At 38.9% G+C, this 24,798-nt stretch overlaps 1 protein-coding gene and 1 pseudogene across 5 annotated transcripts in view; one reads left to right on the top strand and one right to left on the bottom strand.

Annotated features, from left to right (window-relative positions):
* POC1B (POC1 centriolar protein B) overlaps positions 1–24,798 on the bottom strand; it is a 97,930-nt gene that overhangs the window by 11,917 nt on the left and 61,215 nt on the right. The gene's annotated exons all lie outside the window — the stretch shown is intronic.
* On the top strand, positions 1,951–10,497 carry LOC112863711 (heterogeneous nuclear ribonucleoprotein A1-like 2; annotated as a pseudogene).

Genomic DNA, 24,798 nt, shown 5'->3' with positions numbered 1-24,798 from the left:
CCTCCTCCTCCTACCCCTCCTCCTCTTCTCACTCACTCTGTCTGGGTGAGCAAGTCAGAACTAATCACGGGTGTAACTTCACTCTCATAAGTCATCATTCTTGCCATCAGTAGAGCACTGTCATTTCTTGTTATATTTGTGTTCGTATGTCTATATTCCCAACTAGTTTATGAGAGGTAGTCTCTTGAGTTCAGTGGCCATAACTTTATCTTTTTTTCTCAGGTGTCTAGTACAGTGCATGAGACACTGATAGGGCTCAGCTGTTGTGGAACTTTGACTGCGATTCACTGAATTCACTGTCCTATATCGGTTGAACCATGAACAAAATATGAATATTGATAATTTGACAGTATTTGGAGAGACGCAAAAACCCAAAGTTAAGCTAATGCCATTCTCTACTAAAAATTACTGTCTGAAATGCCTCTTCAGAGGCACAATAAGGGAGCAATGGAAGCATTTATCACTTAACTGCAAATCTGCAAATCACTTCTTGATTTTTACCCACCACCCCCCTCCAGCATACTTGATGGTTTCTAATGGCCTAGCATAAAGACTTTCTGACAAATAGGAATGCAAAAGTAGGCATGTCACATGTAAAGATAACCAATGACTTGGCCTTCAGATATATAATAAATGGGTTAAAATAAGTCAGTGTTGGCTTATAACTAATGATTTTAGTCTTGGTTTAATTCTGTAACTACAGAATAAGACAGACAAAAGTCAGAAAAGTCTATCCAAAGTGGTCTTGATGTGAGCTAATGTGAGTTTCCCATCATTGAAAATGCTAAAATAGACTTGCGATGGTCATTTGTTAGGGATATTATGAAAAATATACAAGCATCAGGTCAGGAAATTCTACTGAATGCCCTTCAAAGTCCCTTCCATTCTGGATATTCTGAAATTTTTAATATTTATTTATTTATTTATTTATTTATTTATTTATTTATTTATTTATTTAGAGACAGAGCATGAGCAGGGAAGGGGCAGAGAGAGAGACGAAGACACAGAATCCGAAGCAGGCTCCAGGCTCCAAGCTGTCAGCACAGAGTCTGACGCAGGGCTCAAGCTCACAAACCGCGAGATCAGGACCTGAGCCGAAGGATATTCTGAAATTTTTAAATCACTGCACACTCGCACACACACACACACACACAGTTATAAAATGCCTGCCTGAAACAGACTACGATAACAAAAAAATCTTTTGCTGGACAAAAATAAAGGTAACTATTATTTTTCAAATAAAGAATGGATTATTTACTTTCACTAACATTTAGAATACAAACGTGAAACTTCAATAATCTCTATATGCAACCTAAAATAATGAAGATATAACACTCATTCAAACAGCATTATTTTATTTAGCACCTACACATCAGAGAAATTCTAAATGCCAGGGATACATAAGTGCATTAGTGTCCTACTGCTGCTGTGACAAATTACAAGTTTAGTTGCTTAAAACAACACAGATTTATTATCTTAAAGTTCTGGAGGTCAGAAGTCCAAGATAGGTTTTGCAGAGGTGCCAGGAGAGCTGTGTTCCTTGTGGAGACCCTTGAGAGAGTCTGTCCCTTGCCTTTTCCGGCTTCTAGAGACTACTGCTTTCCATGGCTCCTGACTGTATTACATTAATCTCTGCTTCCATTACCATATCTCCTTCTCTAATTTTCATGCCTCCTTCCTCCCCTTACAGGCAACCCAGTGATTGTATTGGGCCCACCCGAATAATCCAGGATAATCTCTCCAACTCAAGATCCTTAACGTCATCACGTTTGCAAAGTCTCTTTTGCCATGTAAGAAAACACATTCACATATTCTGGGAATAGAAACATGGACATCTTTAAAGGATCGTTATGCTGCCTACTATAAGGAATGAATAAATGAGATCCCGTCAACATGGGGTTATAATCAAGTGGGTGAAACAAGAAAATAAATATACAGATATGTGACGTAATGTCAGGTAATCACCAGGGCTATGAAGAGAAGGCTGGGTAACGTGCTATCTTACAATATAGCTTCATTGATGATGTATTTTTTTTTTAGGAGAGGTAGAAAATAAATTTTAAGCATCTCAAGTTTGAGACACTTCCAAAGGGAATAGTCATGAATGCCACTGGAAGTATAGGATTCTAGATTTCTGTGGAGAAGTTGTGGAGAGTGATAAGTGGTATCTATTTACCAGTTTTTATAAATGAACAGCCAGATGAAGAGATACACAGAGCAAGGTCTGGGAAAAGTCCCAAGTACAGGAGCTTCTGTCTCCTTGAAGTTGGGGTGCTCAGCATATAAATATTATAGCCATGGGCCTATGATCACTTGGGTGGGGGAGTCAAACAAGAGAAGAGTTGCAAAGACTTCAAAAGGCAGGAAGAGAAGGAGCAGGAAAGGTGACTAGTGGCTCATGACATGGGAAGGGTGGTGATCCAAGTGATGGAAGGCTTTCAAGGAGAAGGAGGGGTCACCAGGACCAAGTCATGTAGAAAGCCTGAGATAGATGGATCACTGGGGCGTGACACAAGCAGAATGGTGGGGCCAAAAATCTAATTGAGGTGGATTCAGAAGAGTGGAAAATGACGAAATAAAGATTGAATATAGGCAGCTCTTTTGGGGAGCTCTGCTTTAAAGAGGAACAGAGCAACGAGACAGGAGCTGGAGAAGGAAGAGGGGTCAGATGAAGTTTTCCTTTTTAAAGATGATGGAAAAGATCTAGTAGCAGAAGGAGAGCACTGATGTCACAGGGCCGTGAGGTGATAGCTACTCAGTGAATGAGTTGGCTAGGCAGTGCTGAGTGCCCTGGAACTTTGTGTAAATACACTTAAGGTGCAATCAGTCGGCATGACTGTCTAGTCAAAATCAGTTGCTTGGGTGTTGGGGCAGAGTAGGCAAAGAAATAGATTTAACCAGGTTGAAAATTTCTGGGTGAGTACAAGAGAGGGAGGAAGGGACAAGAGCATGGCTGTAATAATGGACTACAGAATCTGAGGAAAAGGAGAGGGACGCAGACACAGGAGGTGGGCAGTGACAAGGCAGGAGGCTCAATGGATCGGAGACCCTTTTAGAGTTGATGAATTATCAAAATTGGAGGACTGGAGGAAGTGGTGGCCAAAGAGTAGGAGGCTTTACACTGAGTTTACCATCAGCACAAAGGATTCAGATAGTCACTGGGTTCATCTGAGATTCCTGACAGAGAGAAAATGGCTGTCTTTCAGAAGTGACTCAGAGTGTTGCTCTATCTTTAGCTCTCTCCTTCAGATCAGAAGCCTGTGCTAACAGGAGTAGATAAACCAATCGGGAAAACAGAAAAAGGAGCTATAGAGTCACCCATGTGGGATTGTCACAGGACCACAGCACAAGATTCATTCACAATTTCTAAAATTGCTAGAAAGGAAATCCTGAAGGAGGTAACCACATCTCTTCTATTGTGTACATCTGCACAGCGTATTGTATAACCTTGTAAAAACATACCCACCTGTGCCAGTCTTACTGGCTTAAGAGTATCTCTTGGATAAAATCAGAGAATGTCATGTGAAATTTGTGTCTCCCAAACTAAATTGGCTGAGCTGACAAAGACTTCTGCTTGTCCCTTGGGAGAAATCATATGTCTTTTCTTCAAAGAAAGAGCCTTCAGGCTTCAGGGATAAGGTTTTACAGAGGGTTTTGATTTTTCTTCTTCAAACCAAATTGGAAATTTTGTTTTTGTCAGAAGACTTGAAAAACACATCCCCATGCAGCTATCAACTATAACATCTGAATGTTTAATTCAATCCCCTTGGAAAAGGCAGCTGTGGCAACAAATCAACTGTCTGTCTTTGTCTTTAATCTTCATTCTCATCTCTAGAGAAGCTTATTAACTTTGAAGGATACACGAACTTGCAGGATACAACGAGGACATATAAAATCTGTACAAAAACGGCCTTATACGATTTACCTCTTACATGATTAGGCAAACGCAAACTATGACACTTCACTCTGTTTAAAAAAGGTGCGTGCATGTGCGTGTATCTAAATTTTGAGGCAGGTAATAGCTTATATTATACAATGATGTGTTTCTTAAAGATATTTTATATTCAAGTATTACATCTTGGAGAAAATGGAAGTTTGACGTGGAAAGCCATATTTGGTTTAGTTTCACCCACATGTCTCAAAAGAGCCATCTGTTCACCTTTTAGAAAACTGCCCTTCTCTGTGTGCACAACAGCAACCAAGAGAAATTAAAACATGAGTGAATAAGAAATGCAACCTCACTGCAATCCTAACATTTTTTTAGGTAGGCTCCATGCCCAGCATGGAGCCCAATGTGGGGCTTGAACTTACAATCCTGAGATCAGGTCCCAAGCTGAGATCAAGAGTCAGATGCTTAACGGGTGCCCCATTACTAACATTTTTGGATGAATCAGTAATCCTTCTCTTTTATCCAACTAGTAACTGTCTTTTTAAAGAGTGCCAACTATGCTTTAAAATTTTCAGTAAAAATGTATAGAGAATATTAAAGCAACCTTAAGAAAGAAAGCGGACCCTTTTCTAATCTATCTTCTTTCCTTTCCCTTTTAAAAGATAACACCATCTTGAATATGTTATCTATCATCCCAATTCATGTCCCTTTACTTTTTACCACATCTGTAGACATCCCTAAATAATAGTACAGCTTTTGCATGTATTAGAACTACACATTTAAAAAATGCAATGCTACTGTATTATATCCTTTTAGAACTTTTTGTAAATCAACAGTTTTTGATTTGTCTATGGTGATGTAGCCAAGTCTAGTTCACTTTCACTGTCAAATACTATTCCGCTGATCGACTAATCTACAATTTATACATTCTTTCTACTCGCATTAAGGGTTACAACGAGCAGTCTTATAAATGTCTCCTGTATACAGGTGCAACCATTTCTCTAGACTGGAAAAGTCATAGTTTTACCACATATTTTCCGAAATATTACCCAGACTTATTCTCATATGAGAAGACAATCTCCCCTTTTTTACAAAATAAGTATTTAATTGTTAGACATTTTAAATTTTAACAAAATTATGGCCAGGAAATGGAATTCCATGGTTTTCATTTCACTGTGCATTTCCATGATTACTGGTAACTTGAGTATATTTTATATGTATATTATCATTCTTCTGTAAATTGTCTGTTTAAACCCTCTGTCCACTTTTTAATTGGTCTACCTCTCTTCTTCCTAATTTAAGAGTTCTTTATACATTCTGGATACCAGTACTTTGTTGTTTAGATGTATAATATGTCTCCTACTCTGTGGTTTGTCTTCACTTCTATTTTATGGGATTGTCTTTATTCACACAAGTTTTTGTTTTAAATGTAGTCAGATTTGCTAAATCTTCCTTTGTAATTTTTGCATTTTGTATTCTGTTTAAGGAATCCTTGCCTACTAGGAATATATAAGTATATTCTCCTGTTTTCTTTTAGATGTTCTGAGTGTTGTTTTTTGCATTTAGGCCTTTAACCCCTCTGGTATTGATTTTGTTTGTGGCTAAAAGTAAGAAAATAATCATATATTTTTTCCCAATTAGCCAGTTGTCCCAGCAGCATCTACTGAACAGTCTATTTAGTGACCAGTCCATCTCCAATCCTCAAATTTCTTCAAAACTGTCCTGTTCCAAAAATTGGCTATTTTTGGCCCTTCCTCTTCCATATGAGCTTTAAAACCAACGTTTTAGGTTTCATTAAAAATCTTACTGGGAGGAAAATAAATAAATGTTAAAAAAAAAAACCGGGGGGGGGGGGGTGGTGGTGCACCTGGGAGGCTCCGTTGATTGAGCATCCGACTTCAGCTCAAGTCTTAATCTCACGGTTTTTGAGTTCGAGCCCCACATCGTGCTCACTGCTGTCAGCACAGAGCCTGCCTGCCTTGGATCTTCTGTACCCTCTACCACCCCTTCCCAGTTTGCGCTTTCTCTTAAAAATAAATAAATCTTTAAAAAAAAATCTTACTGGGAGGTTTATTAGAATTGCCTTGAATTTGTAGATTTATTCAGGAGAATTAACGTCGTAATGACATGGAGCCACCCTATCTACAAACATGACATTACAAAAATGCCATGTAATGTTTTATTAATTTCATGTTAATCTGTATTCTCTGTATCATTTCAATCTTAACATATGTGCCTCAAAAACAAATATATCACTACCATGTTAGTATCATAATAGTTATTCAGATAGTGCCCAATTTACGATGATGTTTCAAATTACAATTTTTCAAATTTATGATGGTGTACCAGCAATACACATTCAGTAGAATCACAATTCAAATTTTAAATTTTGATCTTTTCCTGGGCTATCAACATACATGGGGTATGATGCTCACTGGTGATTCTGGGCAAGGGCAATGAGCCACAGCTCCCAGTCAGTCACACAATGTCAATGGTAAACACCTGATACACTTTCAACCATTCTGTTTTTCATTTTCAGTACAATATTCAATAACTTACATAAGATATTCAACAACTCATTATAAAATAGGCTTTGTGTTAGATTATTTTGCCCAACCGCAGGCTAATGTGGAGTTAGCACAATTAAGATAGGCAAGGCTGAGCTATGATGTTTGGCAGGTTAGGTGTATTAAATGCAGTTTATCAGGATGTAACTGTTGGGAAGTCGAGAAAGATCTGTACACAGAAAGCCAACCAGATCAACAAGTCAAAGTATATCCTCAAATAACCATCCTCAGTATTTTTGTGAAACATAAAGCTATCCTAGAATCAGGGGCATTATTTGGAAAATGTTTTTGAAAAATTATTTCCTGAGCTGGCTTATTCTCAGAGATAAATGATGCCGTTTCCTTCTCACAGGCTCTATTCTCTGTTCCTCAAAACTCTTCAAGTGCCAGATTCAAAAGAAGTGAGCTGTGTGTTAAAAGTCATGAGATAATTCTTTTCAATTGTACACACAAAGTAAATCATGCTTTGCTCACTTGAATAAGACTTTAGCTCCCTTACTGTATTTGTTTTTTTAATGCTACGAAGAGGCAATTTTAAGACAAGAATTTATCCAATCATTTAACAAAGCTACAATTCAGAAAACTGGCAAGCTTTACAGAACATCTTTTAGAGAGCAAATATTGTATTTATTTATTTATTGTTCTATTCATCATGTAGCATAATGTGAATATTATAGTACAATTAACAATAACTGTGATTATAACAGTTATATATATTCACAGCTGGGTATGAGAACCACTCTTCTGTCTATTTATCATTCATTAAACCTTTCAAAAAACAGAGAGTGAAAGCTTTCTATGAGAATTCAGTATACACAGTGTACATTGTATTAGTTGACTTTAATTTGCATCTGCTAAATAGTGAAGTCTTTCCTTATCTTCCCCAAATAGATGAAATTTGCCCCTCATTTAAATCTCTATAAAAATTCAATTTTACTTCTTAAGACAATTAACAATTTTTCCTTGCATTTCTGCTATTTGTAACATCATGGAATTTTCTATGCTATAATATGGTGGCCATGTGAATGGGACATCAAGTCACACAGACCGTTAACCCTGTATCTTCTGTGTATTAACTGTATGACATGGGACAAATTACTTGACCTGTCTAGGCCTTAGTTTCCTCATTTATAAAATGAAGAAGACAATATTGAACTACATCATAAGGTTGTTGTGAAAATGTAGGTAAAGAGTTTAATACAGGGGCACCTGGGTGGCTCAGCTAGTTAAGCGTCCGACTCCGGTTCAGGTCACGATCCCGCAGTTCGTGGGTTTGAGGCCCATGTCAGGCTGAGAGCCCAGAGACTGCTTTGGGTTCTGTGCCTCCCTCTCTCTCTCTCTGCCCCTCACGTGCTCACGCTCTTGTCTCTCTCTCAGAAATAAACATTTAAATAATAAATAAATAAATAAGTAAATAAATAATATAGAAGAGTTTAATATATAGTTTGTATTCACTTACCTACCATCATCAGTATTATCTTATTATGTCCTGTCCCAAATCTTATACAATCTAAATTACAAGCTTCTAGAAGGGCAGAAGCCATAGCTACCTTTCTTTACACAGTGACACTTTGCTGCATAAGGTGTAAGGGTCACACAAATTAATAAAATTTGTTGAATTAAAGATATTTCTCTATCCATTATACTCCAAGGATCTCTTTTATACTCCTCTTTATATGTCTGGTTTCTCAAATGAAATAATAAGCCATATAAGGGCTGGTTGCATTTCAATAAACAAATGAGTGAACCATAGTAAATAAATGCTATCTGATGGTAAATGAGTAAGTATATGCTGCATGCACATGTAAAATTAAAATCACTGTTTGACAAATCAAAATAAAATATTAAGACATTTGCAGATGTAATTTTAAAAAAGAAAACAGGGGCGCCTGGGTGGCGCAGTCGGTTAAGCGTCCGACTTCAGCCAGGTCACAATCTCGCGGTCCGTGAGTTCGAGCCCCGCATCGGGCTCTGGGCTGATGGCTCGGAGCCTGGAGCCTGTTTCCGATTCTGTGTCTCCCTCTCTCTCTGCCCCTCCCGCGTTCATGCTCTGTCTCTCTGTGTCCCAAAAATAAATAAACGTTGAAAAAAAATTTTTTTTTAAAAGAAAACAAACAAACAAACAAACAAACAAGTTTTCCATTGTCAGGCAGTTGCCTGAAAAATGTATGCAATATTTTTAAAAGAAATTTAGTAGGCAAAGATACAACACCTATTTAAAAATTTGGTCTCTTGGGGCGCCTGGGTGGCGCAGTCGGTTAAGCGTCCAACTTCAGCCAGGTCACGATCTCGCAGTCCGTGAGTTCGAGCCCCGCGTCGGGCTCTGGGCTGATGGCTCAGAGCCTGGAGCCTGTTTCCGATTCTGTGTCTCCCTCTCTCTCTGCCCGTCCCCCGTTCATGCTCTGTCTCTCTCTGTCCCAAAAATAAATAAACGTTGGAAAAAAAAAATTAAAAAAAATTTGGTCTCTTCATTTTAATGGATAAAAAATGGTTTCCTGATTTTAATACAGGAAGCCAATCTAACATCAAACATTTAAATGTATGAATCTCATCTAAAATATTTAACCCCTTGATGAAGATTATATAACTGGATGTAGTTGAAAATTATGGCATAAAACCTCCAGGAAGAATAGCTTATGAGTAGACCATCAGTAACAGATATTTCATTATAAATAACTGAAAATAAGATGCTATGATAACAGTGTACTCTTTGATAGAGATACAATATTTTTCTTTGTTACATTTTTGTGTGTCAAAAGATGTGGGTGTTTCCCCCTTTCTTATTTTGCTGGTGGAAGAAATCCAGAAGCCAAATACAATAAAAATAATGACTGCATTTATAGACAAAGATTTTTTTTCTTTTTAACTAATTACCATACTTTTAAACTAATTTCCCCCTCCCCCATGGTAATTGAAAGAAATAACTTTCAAATACTGTGACAAAACTCACTTTCTACCCCTAGACACTGGTGAGTAAGCATTAAGGTCTCCCTTCCTGTCCCATCATGCCTAAGTCAGAGTCTCCAAGAGTCCCGACAGCTGTGGAAGCTCTTTATTGGAGATGTGAACTTTGAAACAACCGATGAGAGTCTGAGGAGCCATTCTGAGCAATGGGGAACACTCACGGACTGTGTGGTAATGAGAGATCCAAACACCAAGCACTGCAGATGCTCTGGGTTTGTCACATATGCCACCGTGGTAGATGCAGCCACAAATGCAAGGCCACACAAAGTGGATGGAAGAATTGCGGAACCAAAGAGCGCTCTCTCAAGAGAAGATTCTCAGAGACTTGGTGTCCACTTAATTGTGAAAAAGATTGTTGGTGGCATTCGAGAAGACATTGAAGAATATCACCTAAGAGATTATTCTGAACAGTATGAAAAAGTTGAAATGACTGACATCATGACTGACAGAGACAGTGGCAACAAGAGGGACTTTGCTTTTGTAGCCTTTCATGACCATGACTCCGTAGACAAGACTGTCATTCAAAAACACCACACTGTGAATGGCCACAACTAAGAGGAGCCCTATCTAAGCAAAAGATGGCTACTGCTTCATCCAGCCAAAGATGGCAAAGTGGTTCAGGAAACTTTGGTGGTGGTCGCGAAGGTGGTTTTGGTGGGAATGAAACTTTGGTCATGGAGGAAATATCCATTGGTCAGGTGGCTTTGGTGGCTACCAAAGTGGTAGTGGTTATGGCGGCAGAGGGGACGGCTAGACTGCATTTGATAATGATGGAAAGTCATTTTAGGGGTGGCAGGAGCTGCAGTGATTTGGGTAACCACAACAATCTTTAAATTCTGGACCCAGAAAAGGAGGACATTTTGGAGGCAGAAGCTCTGGCCACTATGGTGGTGGAGGCCAATACTTTGCCAAACCACGAAACCAAGGTGGCTATGGTGGTTCCAGCAGCAGCAGTAGCTATGGCAGTGGCAGAAGGTTTTAATTACTGCCAGGAAATCAAGCTTAGCAGGAGAGGAAAGCCAGAAAAGTGACAGGGAAGCTACTGGTTACAAGAGATTTATGAACTCAGCCAAGCACAGTGGTAGCAGGGCCTAGCAGCTACAGAGAAATGTTTTAGACAATACTTATGTGTATGGGCAGAAAAGTCGAAGACTATTTGTGATTAATTATATACAGGTTGTTTTACTTTCTGTCATGTGGACAATATAAGGCATTCCAAGAAAGGGTTTTAATGTAGGGTGTTTTTGTTGTTTTGTGTTGTTTTGTTTTGTTGCACCCATGCTGCAAATTGCTAAATGCAATAGTCTGATCATGGTGCTGAGTCAATGTGTCTTTTTTAAAAAGGGGTGTGTAAAGTTAGCTTACTTGGAAGCACCTTGGTAAACTACCTCAATAATGTAAAGTTAGAATTCCTTCAGAGTGATACCAGGTTCCATTTGAGATTTATTTGCGATGTGCCTGGACATGGAAGCCACAGTCTCCAAAAACTTTGGCGTAGTTGAACTGACAGTTAATGTGTTGTGACCTGGAGTTCATGGTCAAAGGGTCACCCAAGGAAAGTCACAGAGTTTATTTGGTGATTAATATGATTGTTGGCACATCCTATGCAATATATCCAAATTGAATTATGGTATCAGATAAAAGTATAGATGGGACTGAAATTTATGTATCATCCATTATCATGCACAATTAATAAACGACTTAATATCCTCCTGGAAAAAACAAATACTATCATAAAATTCAAACATACTTTTCACAGGTGCCATGAGTCAAAGAGAACATAAACCAGATTCTCTGTGTAAAAGAGTGGTTAGCAACCAGGATAATCTGTGTGCGGACGTGCACTCCCACACGCACACACACGAAGAGGCAGGAAGTTCTTAAAGAGGAAGCTGTGCCACCACTAAAGCAGGTCCAATACTTACAGCCGTCAAACATGACCAGTTTTATCTGTTCCATATTTTAGTCACAGTATGTATCAGATAACCAGTATCTCTCAAAGAGAACAGTCTGTTAATGATCCCTCTTGAGGAATGGGGTAAGATTAACGCTGGTCATCTGTTCATCATAATCACTACAGTATTTACTACAGAGTGAAGTTTAGGGATTGCCCTGTGCGACCTTATGGCTTGATCAATCAATTAAAGATTCTCAAATCTATATCTGGACTGGATGCTCCATACCCAACCGATGTCTATTTCCTAACTTGGTAAACATGCCATTATTTAGCCAGCAGCTCCAAATTTAAGATCAGCCACCTCTTCTTCATTCCCTATGTTACTGGTCTAGACCAAGAACTCCTCACTTTGTATCTGGATTACCACTGCAACTGCCCCCTAATTTTCTATGCCCCCAGTCTCACCTCCCTCTTCTCCCTCCCTTAACACATTTTCAGAGTATTCTGAAATTCAGATTTGCTCATCACTCTCCTGCTTAAAATCCTTCACTGGTCCTCCAAAGATTCTTAGGGTGAATTCAAAAAGCTTCAAATGGTATTCAAGGTCATTCACGATCCAGCCAACCAGTAATGTCCACAGTTTTCTGAATTCACCATCCCCTCTCAAGCCTTCTGGTCTATGTAGAAACTGAGCTCTGTCCTTGCTCCCTGTATCAGAAAAATTCTTAAAGAATCTGCTCAAGTATCAGCCCTGTTTTGGAGGTTATTTCTGATTAAAGTTTCTGTCCCCAATCCTAATTTTCTAGTCTGCACATACATATGTGTGCTTGTGCGCACACACACATACACACACACATTCCTTATTTAGCCACTCTGCTCATGCACTCCCATAGCAACTTAGGCATATATCACTATTTTTGGACTTAGTCTTTCATCTGTACATTCTCCCTGCTTGGTATATAACAATGCTCAGCAAATGTATTGAATAAAAAGGAAAGAATAATCTATTCTAGCTGTCTCTTTTGCTCACCCTTCCCCTTGTAGTCACTGTTCAACTCACTTCACACTGGTTTGCACCTGTATTACTCCATCGAAAAAGCCCTCCAAATCTCTGCTAAACTCATCAAACATTTTCCAGTCCTTCTCTTGGCTTTCAGCTATGTTGATATTACCATTTCCTTGAAACACTCCTCTCTTGGCCGCCAGGATACTACACGCTCCCATCCTTCCCTGGGCTCCAGCCTTCTTTTCAGTCCCTCAGGCATATCAGCTCCCCTGCGAGCCAGTCTCTACACACACAGTTCCCTCTGTCTAGGATCCTCCAGTACTTCTAACCCTCTCATCTCAACTTCAGCTAAAGCTTCAGATCAGTGTTTCCCATATTTCAATGTAAATCTTATTAAAATGCAGAGTCTAACTCAGCAGGTCTAGGATAGGACTGGAGAATCTGCATTTCTAAGAAGGTTCCAGGTGATGCTCAAGCAAACCACGCGTGGACGACATTTTGAATAGGAAGACAAGTCAAATGTCTTTGCAGGGGAATGTTCTGTGATTCCACCTTACCCCCTACACTTGATGTAGTCAAATGCCCCCAATTCATACTCTGACCGTACCATGTAATTCCCCATGATAGCTGTTGCTTACCATTATAACCTACATGCATCCTTCTCCCCAGACTCCTGCTTCCACTAGGACCTGGAACATTCATTTTTGAGAAATGAATGAACGATGCTTATTGAGCCCACTCCTCATAGGCTGAATCACTTCCCTTCATGACACTAACACAAGGCTCACCACCCTGAGCTCGAGTCCTGCAGAAATCCAGCTCATCTGTGCTTAGTTCTCTGAGCGATCTTCTATTCCTTCCCAAGGGTCACTCAACTGGGGCCTGCTGACCTATGCCCAAAGAGTAAATGGTTCCATATGTACTAGCCTTTTTATTCATCATAACAAGTGTGGTTTTGGCCACAGTTTCCATGTACAGTCGACCAGTACTCCAGATGCTCTTGTGCCAGGTATACCAGAAACAGAGTTAAAAAAAGCAAATTCTACTTATCATGGCCAGATCCAAATCTCCCGTCCTGGTGTGAGAAATATTTTGGCGCCAGCAGGGATAGAGGCAGGAGGAAAAGACAAAAACTTTGAGTACATTCTGATTTTTTTTTCCATTTAAAATTCATTGCCTAGATTCTCATAAAATCTCGATCCTTCTTGCGTTTAGGAAAAAAAAATTGACTAAAAATGCTATTGGAAATATTATATAAGTTAATGGCTAGATACAAGAGCTAGAATATCTGCATGAAAGAATGGAAGAGCTTAACTGCGTAAGACACACGACAGGCAGGACCGACGTCACAGTTGCCGAGAGAACTGCCTGGAGGAAGTGCCAAAGCAAAAACTAAAAATAAACAAAACATAGTCTGAGATACAAACTCCACGGATGTCATTTCCGTTGACTAACGAATAGTTAAAATAGTACTAGCTCAGTCGCACAAATAAAAAGATGTTAACACTTCATTAAAATGTTAATAATACATCTCAGAGAAAATTGTTGCTCTCTAAATACAGAGTTTTAAGTATACTTCAGAGAAGAGATAATTTATTTTATCATTTATTTGAAATTAATTTTTTTTTTCTCAATTCTGTTTGGTAAACCTATTAGTATACTCAATTTGAAAAATGGCGATGTATTTCTTTAACGATACTCTTATTTGCACTGAGATTGTTCATGTCACTTAATTGTATACCAGAAAGTGACTGTTTTTCCCAGAGGTGGGAGTAAAGGCTGTGACCCTCTGATATATTCATGCCCAAAATGTAAATAGCCATAGCTTTTTTTTCTTTAAGTGGATTTTATTTATTTATTTATTTTTGTTTGTTTATTTTGAGACAGACAGAACCATTGTGAGTGGGGGAGGGACAGAGAGAGAGAGAGAGAAAGAGAGAAAGAGAGAGAGAGAGAGAGAGAGAGAGAGAGAGAATCCCAAGCAGGCTCTGTACTGCCAGTGCAGAGCCCAATGCAGGGCTTGAACCCATGAAGCTAGAAGATGATGACCTGAGCTGAAAGCAAGAGTCAGATGCTCGGGGCGCCTGGGTGGCGCAGTCGGTTGGGCGTCCGACTTCAGCCAGGTCACGATCTCGCGGTCCGTGAGTTCGAGCCCCGCGTCGGGCTCTGGGCTGATGGCTCAGAGCCTGGAGCCTGTTTCCGATTCTGTGTCTCCCTCTCTCTCTGCCCCTCCCCCGTTCATGCTCTGTCTCTCTCTGTCCCAAAAATAAATAAACGTTGAAAAAAAAAAAAATTAAAAAAAAAAAAAAAAAAGAGTCAGATGCTCAACCGACTGAGCCACCCAGGTGTCCCGGTAAATAGCCATAGTTTTATGCATTTATAATTCACAGAATACTCACACATATAAATGATTTCTTAAAAAAAGAACAACATAACTTTTTAAATAGCACTAACATCTTGATTTTTTTCAGTAATTTTACTGTGTACTGAATTATACAGAAAGTACACAGAATTTTCTAAAAATACAAATCTGGGAGAGTACATTTCTTAGTCAAACTTTTCAAATTTTCCATTGATTTTCCCAAGCACACAATTGTCTTCACTTTATATTAATAATGCATTTCCAATTCTGTTTCAGATAAGAAATTATTGTAATTATTTATCATCCCCAAATTTCATTAAGTTATTAATTATTATCCCAAAGTTCATATTTCAGAATTTGGAATAACATTTCTCAGCATGGTAATTTGCCTGATACTAGACGTCACTTAAAATGAATTCATTTTACATAATATAATTTTACAGAATGGACAAAGTAGGGCACAGATCCACTTTACTGAACCTGAAGCTTCAAACAGAAGTGGTCCAAGTGAACCACAAGACGTCCCCACCTATGGGGACAAGGTAAGACACTGTAACACAATTCTGTTACATAATGGCTCCCAAAGAGGAGATACGAGGGGGGTCTGAGGAGCAGAGAACGTGGAAGGACTGGATCCTTTGCAACTCTGTGATCTGAGAAATAATAACAGCAAGAGACAAAGAAAGTTTGGAGGAGACGGCTAGGATTCTGCAAATAAGTGTATAGCTGAAAAAGTGCCTCAAATCAATAGAAACAAACAAATAAAATATTCTGAGTTTGGGGAGACTTTCGAGCACTGCTCACAAGATTTCTAGCCCAGCAAACTAAGGATATTCACCAAGAAAACCTAGCTCCATTTAAAAATAAAAGTCAGTGGGGGGAAAATATAATAAAATACATAAATAAAAGTCAGTGGAAAACAGGATTCACTTAACAAAAATCACATGTAACCAAATCTGATGGAAACTGATGTTATCATCTATTCTACAAAGGAAATAAAACCTGCACACACCAATAGCATTAACACCACCAAAGAAAACTTACGCACTTACAATTCCTGCCACAAAGAGTATCCTTTCTTAAAAAACAATGAACAAAATAAAAATGAAAACCAGTTAATAGGATGAGGTTGTGGATCTGGGGGGAGCAGGAAAAGAGACCTCACAACAAAGCCCCGTCAAGGAGGTAAAGCCATAATATTATTATAAACGGGATTTAAAGATATGATAGCTCAACTGTTTTTACCAGGAAGCTATATCCACACAATCAGGCTTGAATAAGCTATGATGAGCACACCATATGGCACACCTCCTGGATAATCAATGAGAGACAGTGTGTCTTAAACACAATTCTCTTTGGTGAGGATTCTAATACTAAGCTAAGGATGTGTGTGCTTGCTAAAGTCTGGTATATGCAGAAGATTTAAGTACTCAGGCAAGTGGGAATAGGTAATGTATAAAATCCCAAAGTAGGCTCTGCAACCAATTATTTATAAGCATTGACACTAGGGCCTATTTCTCCATATGCTCCCAACCAGAGGTCCTCAATACTTGTCCCCCCTCTCTCCCCCCAAAAATACTCATTAGGCTTTTTTGACAACTATATTACACGACAGTGAAAACATATTTACAGGATAAGCCATGTTGATAACAAGGAAGCTAAAACTAGGATACAAAATGACAAGTCATGTGGTCTGGGTAGCTTAAGTATTTGGGCAGAAGTAGTGTAGGAGGTCAGAGTTTGAGCTCCGGATTTAGTCCCATCTTGACCCTAGCTTGCCTCCATCACTTCATAGTTGGTGTGACTTTGGTTACTTCAACCTCTTTAACACTAATTTGTGGAGAGAGTCTATGTGCATTCTCAAGAAGGCGATAAAATGTTTAGTCGTACATAAAATGGTGGCTGTTTTTATGGAAACCACAGGCACGTAAGGAGAATGCTCCTAATGTCTATAATACTATATACCTGGATGAGCAAACACAAGATGGTAACGTTGGCAATCCTTTTCAAATTATTTTATAAATGGAATGCAACACCCATCAACATTCTAAAAGGATGTTTTTGGAGAACTGACAAAATAATTCTAAAGTTCATATGGATAAATAACAGGCCAGAATATCCAAGAAACATTTGAAGGAAAAGCTTGTGCACTATATTTTGAAGAAATACTTGAAGCAACAATAATGAAAAAGGTATGATAATAGATCGAGAACAAACAGATCAGTAAGACAGAAGACAAAGTCTCAGACACAAGTATATAACAGTTTAGTTTTAAGAAAGTAGAAATCAGTAAGGAAAGCAACAATACAAATGGAAGATAACTTTGTTAACTACAAATCTGTACCTTATGATCAAAATTTATTGATTTAGAATTTAAGATCTAATTGTCAAAAATAAAACCTTAAGAAGAGTAGCTAGAGATATATTCGGGGAGTAGGGAAGGACTTTCTCTGCATCAACTCCAAAGAAACCATAAAATTAAATTAATGATATTTTTCAAGAAGTTAATGCAACTAAACCTATCAATAATCAGAAAGAGAATTCAAGGGGAAATAACAAAGAAAACATACCGTAGATAGCAAAGGGGGTCAACCTTATTAATTAAAATGACCTAAGGATCTGGGGCACCTGGGTGGCTCTGTCAGTTAAGCATCCCACTCTTGGTTTCTGCTCAGGTCAGGATTTTGCAGTTTGTGGGATCAAGCCCTGCACTGGGCTCTGTGCTAACAGCACAGAGCCTCCTTGGGATTCTCTCCCTCCCTCTCTCCCCTGACCCCTGCCCATTCTCTCTCTCTCTCCCACTCTCAGTAAATAAAATAAACTTAAAAAAAATAAAATGACCAATTTTAAAATGAACAAAACAATAGAAAAATGGCCAAAACATACAAATAGGCAATTCTGAGAAATACAAATGAGTAGATATATGAAAAGAAGTCAAAGCTCACAAGTCACGGTTCTTACCACACACATCAAAGTGGTGACCATGGGAGACAACAGGTAGGTTAATTATTTCGACAGTGGTACTCATTTTACAAGGTATTGATATATTAAAACATCACATTGTACATATTATAACTATATCCAGTTTTTGTAAAAAATGAATATTTTTAAAAAGCTCATAAGTTGTTAAAAAATTAACATCCATTGCAAAGACTTTTTAAAAATTAAACAATTAATAATTAAATAAATATAACACCTGATATATATGTTTTAAGGTATGGGAAATGGGCACTCCCATATATTATTAGTGGGAATCCAAATTTGTATACACATTCTAGAGCGAACTTGACTTACAGTTTGTTTTTAAGCTCTTATCCTTCTTTTTTTAATGTTTACTTATTTATTTTGAGAGAGAGAAAAAGCGGGGGAGGGGCAGAGGGAGAGAGAGAAACTCCCAAGCAGGCCCTGTGCTGTCGGCACAAAGCCCAAGGAGTGGCTCGATCTCATGAACCGTGAGACCATGACCTGAGCCGAAATCAAGAGTCAGAGGCTTAACCCATGGAGTGCCCCGGGAGCCCCTAAGTTCCTATCCTTTGATTCAGTAATTCCTCGCACAGAGTGTGCTTCTTGGTTCCAAATCCACCATTCAAACTTTGTTTTGTGCTGCTGACACTGGGCCTCTCTGCGAGCTACAGCTTTCTCTTTCCAGTGGCTTCCTTGGTAGGCTTTGCCAAAAGGAGGCCAGAGGTCAGAGGAGAGAGACCCTTCCCCCTGTTTGATTGCTGCTTGAGTCAGCCTCTTCCCACAACAGCCTTGACCCTGACCGAGGCACGAGCACCAGGTGGCTGTGCCCCTCACAAGTCTAGGTCCGCCTCTGCTGGGTCTGTCCTCTGAGCTTGGAGGGCAGGGCCTCTTCTTCAAGTCTCTGAGCTTCTAACAGCAGCAACCTTCTCCTGGGAGGCTATATTTTACATGTTACCAACAGTTGTCTCCTGGTAATTTTCTGTTTCTTGTATTTTGTGTGAGGGTGTACATGTGTTTTCTCATTTTTTTTTTTTTTTTACTACTTTTCATTCTTTGTATAATTAGGAAAAGTTACTGCTTTTTTTTTTTTTTCAACATACATATTCACACTACACAGTGGTTAAAAGCACACTCTCTAAAGCTAGATAGAGTTCAAAATCCAGTTTTGTTACACACTGACCGGATGACCTTGGGCAAATTTCAGATGCCCAGGTTAGTATAAAATACATACAAGATGCTAAGAATTCCACTAAATGGATAAAAATATTTGTTTCCCTTGGGGCGCCTGGGTGGCGCAGTCAGTTAAGCGTCCGACTTCAGCCAGGTCACGATCTCGCGGTCCGTGAGTTCGAGCCCCGCGTCGGGCTCTGGGCTGATGGCTCAGAGCCTGGAGCCTGTTTCCAATTCTGTGTCTCCCTCTCTCTCTGCCCCTCCCCGTTCATGCTCTGTCTCTCTCTGTCCCAAAAATAAATAAAAAACGTTGAAAAAAAAAATTTAAAAAAATATGTTTCCCTTGACAAAATTAGAATCATATTGCTCATAATACTTTTTTCACTTAACACAAAGATAAATAAAATTCATATTTAAAAACTTTGAAAAATAAAAATCACACTTCCCTATAAAGATATATAAGTGATTTTTAACTCTCACTTTGAAATAGTTTCAAACATACAGAAAAGTTGCAAAAATAATGAAAAGGACTCTCATATATCCATCTAGATTCATGTGTTGATATTTTCCCACATCTGGTATATCATTATCTATTTTTTTTTTTTTTTCTGAATCTTTAGGGAGAAGCTATAGACACTATGCCTCTTTTATCTAAATTATTATAGTGGATATTTCCTAAGGACAAGACCGTTTCCATAAATAGAAATTTAGCACTGATACTATTATCTAATATTCAGCCCATATTACATTTTTGCCAATTGTCTTAATCATGTCCTTATATAGCAATTTTCCCACTAACCAAGGATCAAATCCAGAATCACACACATTGTATTTAGCTGTTGTTAAATATGGCTATATAATAATCCATCTACTAAAAAAAAAATAATAATCCATCTACTGATATATACTATGCTTTTATTTAACTAATACTCTCTAAAAGGACATTTGAGGGGCACCTGGGTGGCGCAGTCGGTTAAGCATCCGACTTCAGCCAGGTCACGATCTCGCGCTCCGTGAGTTCGAGCCCCGCGTCAGGCTCTGGGCTGATGGCTCAGAGCCTGGAGCCTGTTTCCGATTCTGTGTCTCCCTCTCTCTCTGCCCCTCCCCCATTCATGCTCTGTCTCTCTCTGTCCCAAAAAAATAAATAAACGTTGAAAAAAAAAAATTAAAAGGACATTTGATTTGTGTCCATCTTTTTGTTATTATAAATAATGCTGGAATAAAAATAACTTGAAAATGAAATTATCTGAAGTCTTTGACAGTACATCGTAGTATTTTTTTTAAAGATGATTTAGGATCTTTAGGATGATCATTTAGGATTCAGCAGGAAAACAGAAATCACAACAGTTATTTTAACAGAGAGAATTTAACACAGGGAACTGGTTAAACAGAGTTTGGAAGCCTGTAAAGGCTAAAAGGGAGCATGGAAGTAAGAAGAAATAGTAAATGCATGAAACAACTACCTCTCTGGGGCTAGAGAAACAAAGGAAATAGGATGGATTATTGGAAACTGGGCACTTAGGGGCCCCCAGCTAACTTGAGATGGTTTGTTCAAAGGAGAGAAGAGGAGTATTCATTAAAAAGATATTCTGAAAAAGAAGAGGAAATGACTGGCATTCCTTCTCCATCTCCCCTTCAACTCAAAACAAACAACAAGTAACTTGTATGTGCTTTAGGAAAATAATCCAAACAAATACATGAAAAGTAAAAGAATTTTGCCACCATAAACACTGAAACCTAGCAAAATCCTGTAGCGATTTGGAGGGCAATTTAAAATGTACATGTAATACACAAACCGGGCTTTATGGCAGCCATCATTACCTCATGCAAAGGAAAGAGAAAACGCTGGAGGAATTATTTTTTTTAAAGGTAAATTATACTAAAACATTCTCTAGTTGTAAAAACCCATTTGAAATGCAAATGATCAGGGTCGGTTCAAAGCAACAGAGTTTTACCTATGCTTGAGCATGTATGACATACCCACAGTATGGGACCTTCTACTGATGCTTACCTCAGAAAGTAAAAGAAAGGAAATTGAAAGACACAGAAAGTAGACAAGGACCAGCACTGGGCCTTAGTAACCAGTTCACTTGGATTATAAAGGTTTTTAATCTCTCTGAAGCCCTAACATATTTTACAAGTCCTAATTTCATAAAGTCCAAAGAAATGACTGAAAATTCTTATTAGCAGACTTGCTGACTACTTCCGCCAAACAGTTAACTGTCAAGTGGCTAAACAGAGAGAAGGACAAAGCCACCTAGCTTTACTGTGTCTGCAGCACCCAACAACTCAAAACCAGACAGGTAGAGATGTACAGAACCGCCGAAAGCAGACTTCACGGTTTTCCACGAAACTCTGACAGACCCACAGGTGGCATTTACTCCACAGTAAATCATCCTCTGGGTCAGCAGCAGGAAGCTCATTATGGGCTGACGGTCCAAGAGACTGGGCACTTTTCTGAGTGCTACTGTAGTAATTTCCTGTGTGAAAAGCTCACTGCTGTTCTTGCATTCCTCAGGGTGCATTTCTTCTCATCTCAGAGGATGTTGCTCTTCCACAGGAAGAGGAAGGAACCAGTTGTTACTGGATGTGTGGGCAGAGAGAGCTGTTGGGCATTTTCAGCATGCCTCAGTCTCAGCTGTGGGAACTGGGGGTGCAGCTTAGGGCCCTAGACTCGGACCGAGCGTAGTCCTGCAGCAGTTAGGAGTCATAGCTTACAAAGACAGCATTTCTGACTGACTGGGTGTCATGGGATCTACCCCCAAAACCAAGAGCACACTATACACACTGTATGTTAGTCAACTTGACAATAAATTATATTTGAAAGAAGAAGGAGGAGGAGGAGGAGGAGGAGGAGGAGGAGAGAAAGACAGCAGCTCAGGAATTTGGAAGGCAGAAATAATACCTGGAACTTCACACCTCCAGTTCCTAGAAATGTGCTAATATTCTGAAGGAAATTCTAAAAAGTACTCTGTTGGACTCCTAAGTAACGTATTTTATACAATCTTTTTGGATAGAGTCTCTTTATTTTTGTTTGTTTGTTTTTACATTTCACAGAGAAGAGTTTAAGTCCTAAATCATTTTTGTTGAAATTTAATTAGAATAACAGTTTTTGGTAAAAGGAAACCCTCATTAATGTAAGCTTTCTTTCCTTGTGACCTGGAAATTGGGAATGAAGCTCAAATTAGTATATTTTTCAGTATAGCTAACTCAAACAGTTGGGACTTATGGCCATTATGATTTTTATTAAAAACTACATTTTATTTGAAAGAAAAAAAGAAAGCTTCTGACCCACACTATTAATCTCTTTTTATAGTTGTACTATCTTAGTAAATTTTACAGATGATGAGATCTGTGTCTTCTAAAAAAGAAAAAAGTCATGTTCCTTTAACAGACTAAAAAGTTTTAGTTGGATCCTTTTTTTTAAATCAAAAAACACATTTTTTAAAGGTCAACTATCACATTCACAACTGTTGGTAGTTTTTATAACATATGGGTCATGATATACTTCAAAAGCAAAGATACGACTAATTGAAAATAGTCTCTTTCCATCTCTAATATTTTCGCTCCTATCTCTAAAATAACTTGTATCTGGAAAAAAAAAAAGTGGTGTTTTCTTTTAAATGGTAAAGGATCTGTGAAAACATTTTTCTTCATCACCTCTGTTGATTATCATGTATGTCTTATTTGTAAAATGTCTTTTGCAATTACTTCATTTCTTACAATTTCAAAGGGCAACGTTTTAAAATTATTTCTCAGGGCGCCTGGGTGACTCAGTCGGTTGAGCGTCCAGCTTGGGCTCAGGTCATGATCTCACAGTTTGTGAGTTTGAGCTCCGCGTCGGGCTCTGTGCTGACAGCTCAGAGCCTGGAGCCTGCTTCGAATTCTGTGTCTCCTTCTCTCTCTGCTCCTCCCCCACCCATGCTCTGTCTTCTCTCTCCTTCAAAAATAAATAAAAACACTAAAAAAAAAAATTTTTTTTTAATTATTTCTCAACCCTGAGAAGAATTCTTTTGTTTCTACTAAGCATCTTAGAGTTACAATTAACTTTTTGAGTTACCGGATTGAAAGAAAAAAAAAAATTACTGTATCATAGTTGACATGTTCACTATTGTCAGAAATGAAGACTAAAAGTCTTTTACTAAAAGAAGGAAAACTGTAAAAGGTACCAGCTAGTGAACCCGAATACAGATTCTACAAACACGTATGTTCATTTCCTTTCAAATGCTTAGAGCAAGGGCCAGGAGAAAGATACCCCAGGGCCACTAAACCAATGCCCAAGGATAACATTAAACTGTTTTCCTAAAGCTTAGTAAGCAGCAACAAAATTACAAACAACACACCTAGTTTCAGAAATCCTATGCTAAACTTGCAAATCAAAAGCATAGTATAAAATTATAAAAATATTGCAAAGTTTAAAAACTTAAAAAAGAATCTCACCTACCTCCAAATTTAGAGGCAGTTTATACGTAAAACCAGCAATGTTAGCATACAGAAAAGTAGTGAAAGCGGGAGGCTTGTGCAACCTGATTTTTACGGATTTCCCTGGAAAAGTAAATGGGGAATCTGGGGACAATAAATTGCATATTACCATTTTACACTTTCAAAGTGATAAATTTTAGTTTTGAGACATTTAGGTTTGCATACACTGTGTTCTTTCAAGTAAGTCTTTCCAAATCTTTGCTTACATAAGCAGTTAGGAACTGGAATCACTCTGAACTAGTTATGCAATGTTGTCTAGTAACCAGGACAAACTGTTGCCACAACATCCGTGGAAATAGTCTCTCTGTATCTGCAAGTTTACTCTTTGTATGTCCATATATTTTGTCAATGCATTAATATTTTTCAGAGAGCATCTACTGTATGACTATCTCCATGAAAGTGGGTAGCATTTTTCTTTCTAAAAATATGCTGAAGCACAAATCTTTCCAACAGGGAAACCAGTGCACTTTGCTGAAAAATACAAATCTAAATGACATCTAGAAAGGAGTCGTGTGTTTTTCACCATTGCGCTCACTTCCTGAAGTCACAGCAATAGCAGAGGATCTCTTGCACTGATTCAACTGATCACTTTCCTGAGCCTAAAAAAGGATGTAGTAAAACCACGGTTCTTTTTCCCTCAGCAACCCCTCTGGCAGAATGATGCAGAGCCAGGAGATAATCTCAGCTGCCCTGAGGTTCCTCAAGGGTACACCTTACTGTCCCTGGGGAAAGGAGACAGGGAATCGCACAGCTGACATCAAACCTGTCAGGAAATCCTCTTGGTTGGCTCTGCCTTTAAAATACATCCAGAATGGATCACTTATCACCACCTCGTCTGCTACCACCGTGGGTCAAGGGAGGCCTCTCTGCTGACTATTCATTAGCTTCCTAACCAGCAAGTCTTCTTGTTCTTCCCCACCCCACCCCCGGGGCGATTCTCCACATGGTGGTGGCCACGGTGAACCCATTAAAGCCTAAGTCACACAAGTCCCACCTCCGAAGGAAAGCCTCTGGAGGCGCCCACCTCACTCTCAACTGGAGCTTCCAGCACTGCTCCCACTTGCCTCGAGTGCCTTCCCAGGTGCCCGTGTGGCATGTTGCCTTCATTCCTCACGTCACTTCTCGCATGACCCTTGTCCTCAACATACTACCTAAAACGCACCCTTAGTCCTGTCTGCCTTTAGTGCTTTCTACACCTTTGCATGTTTTGAGCCTATACGCGCTGGGCTCTATTATGCTATACAGTCTGTTTTTTAACCTGTGAACTGCCCGTCTTCCCCACTAGCATGTTGAAAGCCGGCTTCTCTGGGCAGGTATTATTGTTCGCTTTTTCTGAAGTCAAGAACAGTGAATGGCACAGAACAGTTACTAAGTGCAGGCTGAGACACACGTGCACTGCAAGCAGGCACATCCCTGGCCTTTCACTGCAGGGGCTACCCGGTGAGGCAAGCAACTTAAAGATCCCAAACTAGACTGATGTACTTCTATTACCGTGGT

The sequence above is a fragment of the Puma concolor genome, chromosome B4 (assembly GCF_028749965.1).
Source record: "Puma concolor isolate L17-30 chromosome B4, mPumCon1.1.hap2, whole genome shotgun sequence".
In the NCBI taxonomy this organism is placed as follows: Eukaryota; Metazoa; Chordata; class Mammalia; order Carnivora; family Felidae; genus Puma; species Puma concolor.
This window is presented reverse-complemented; position numbering and strand designations above follow the sequence as displayed.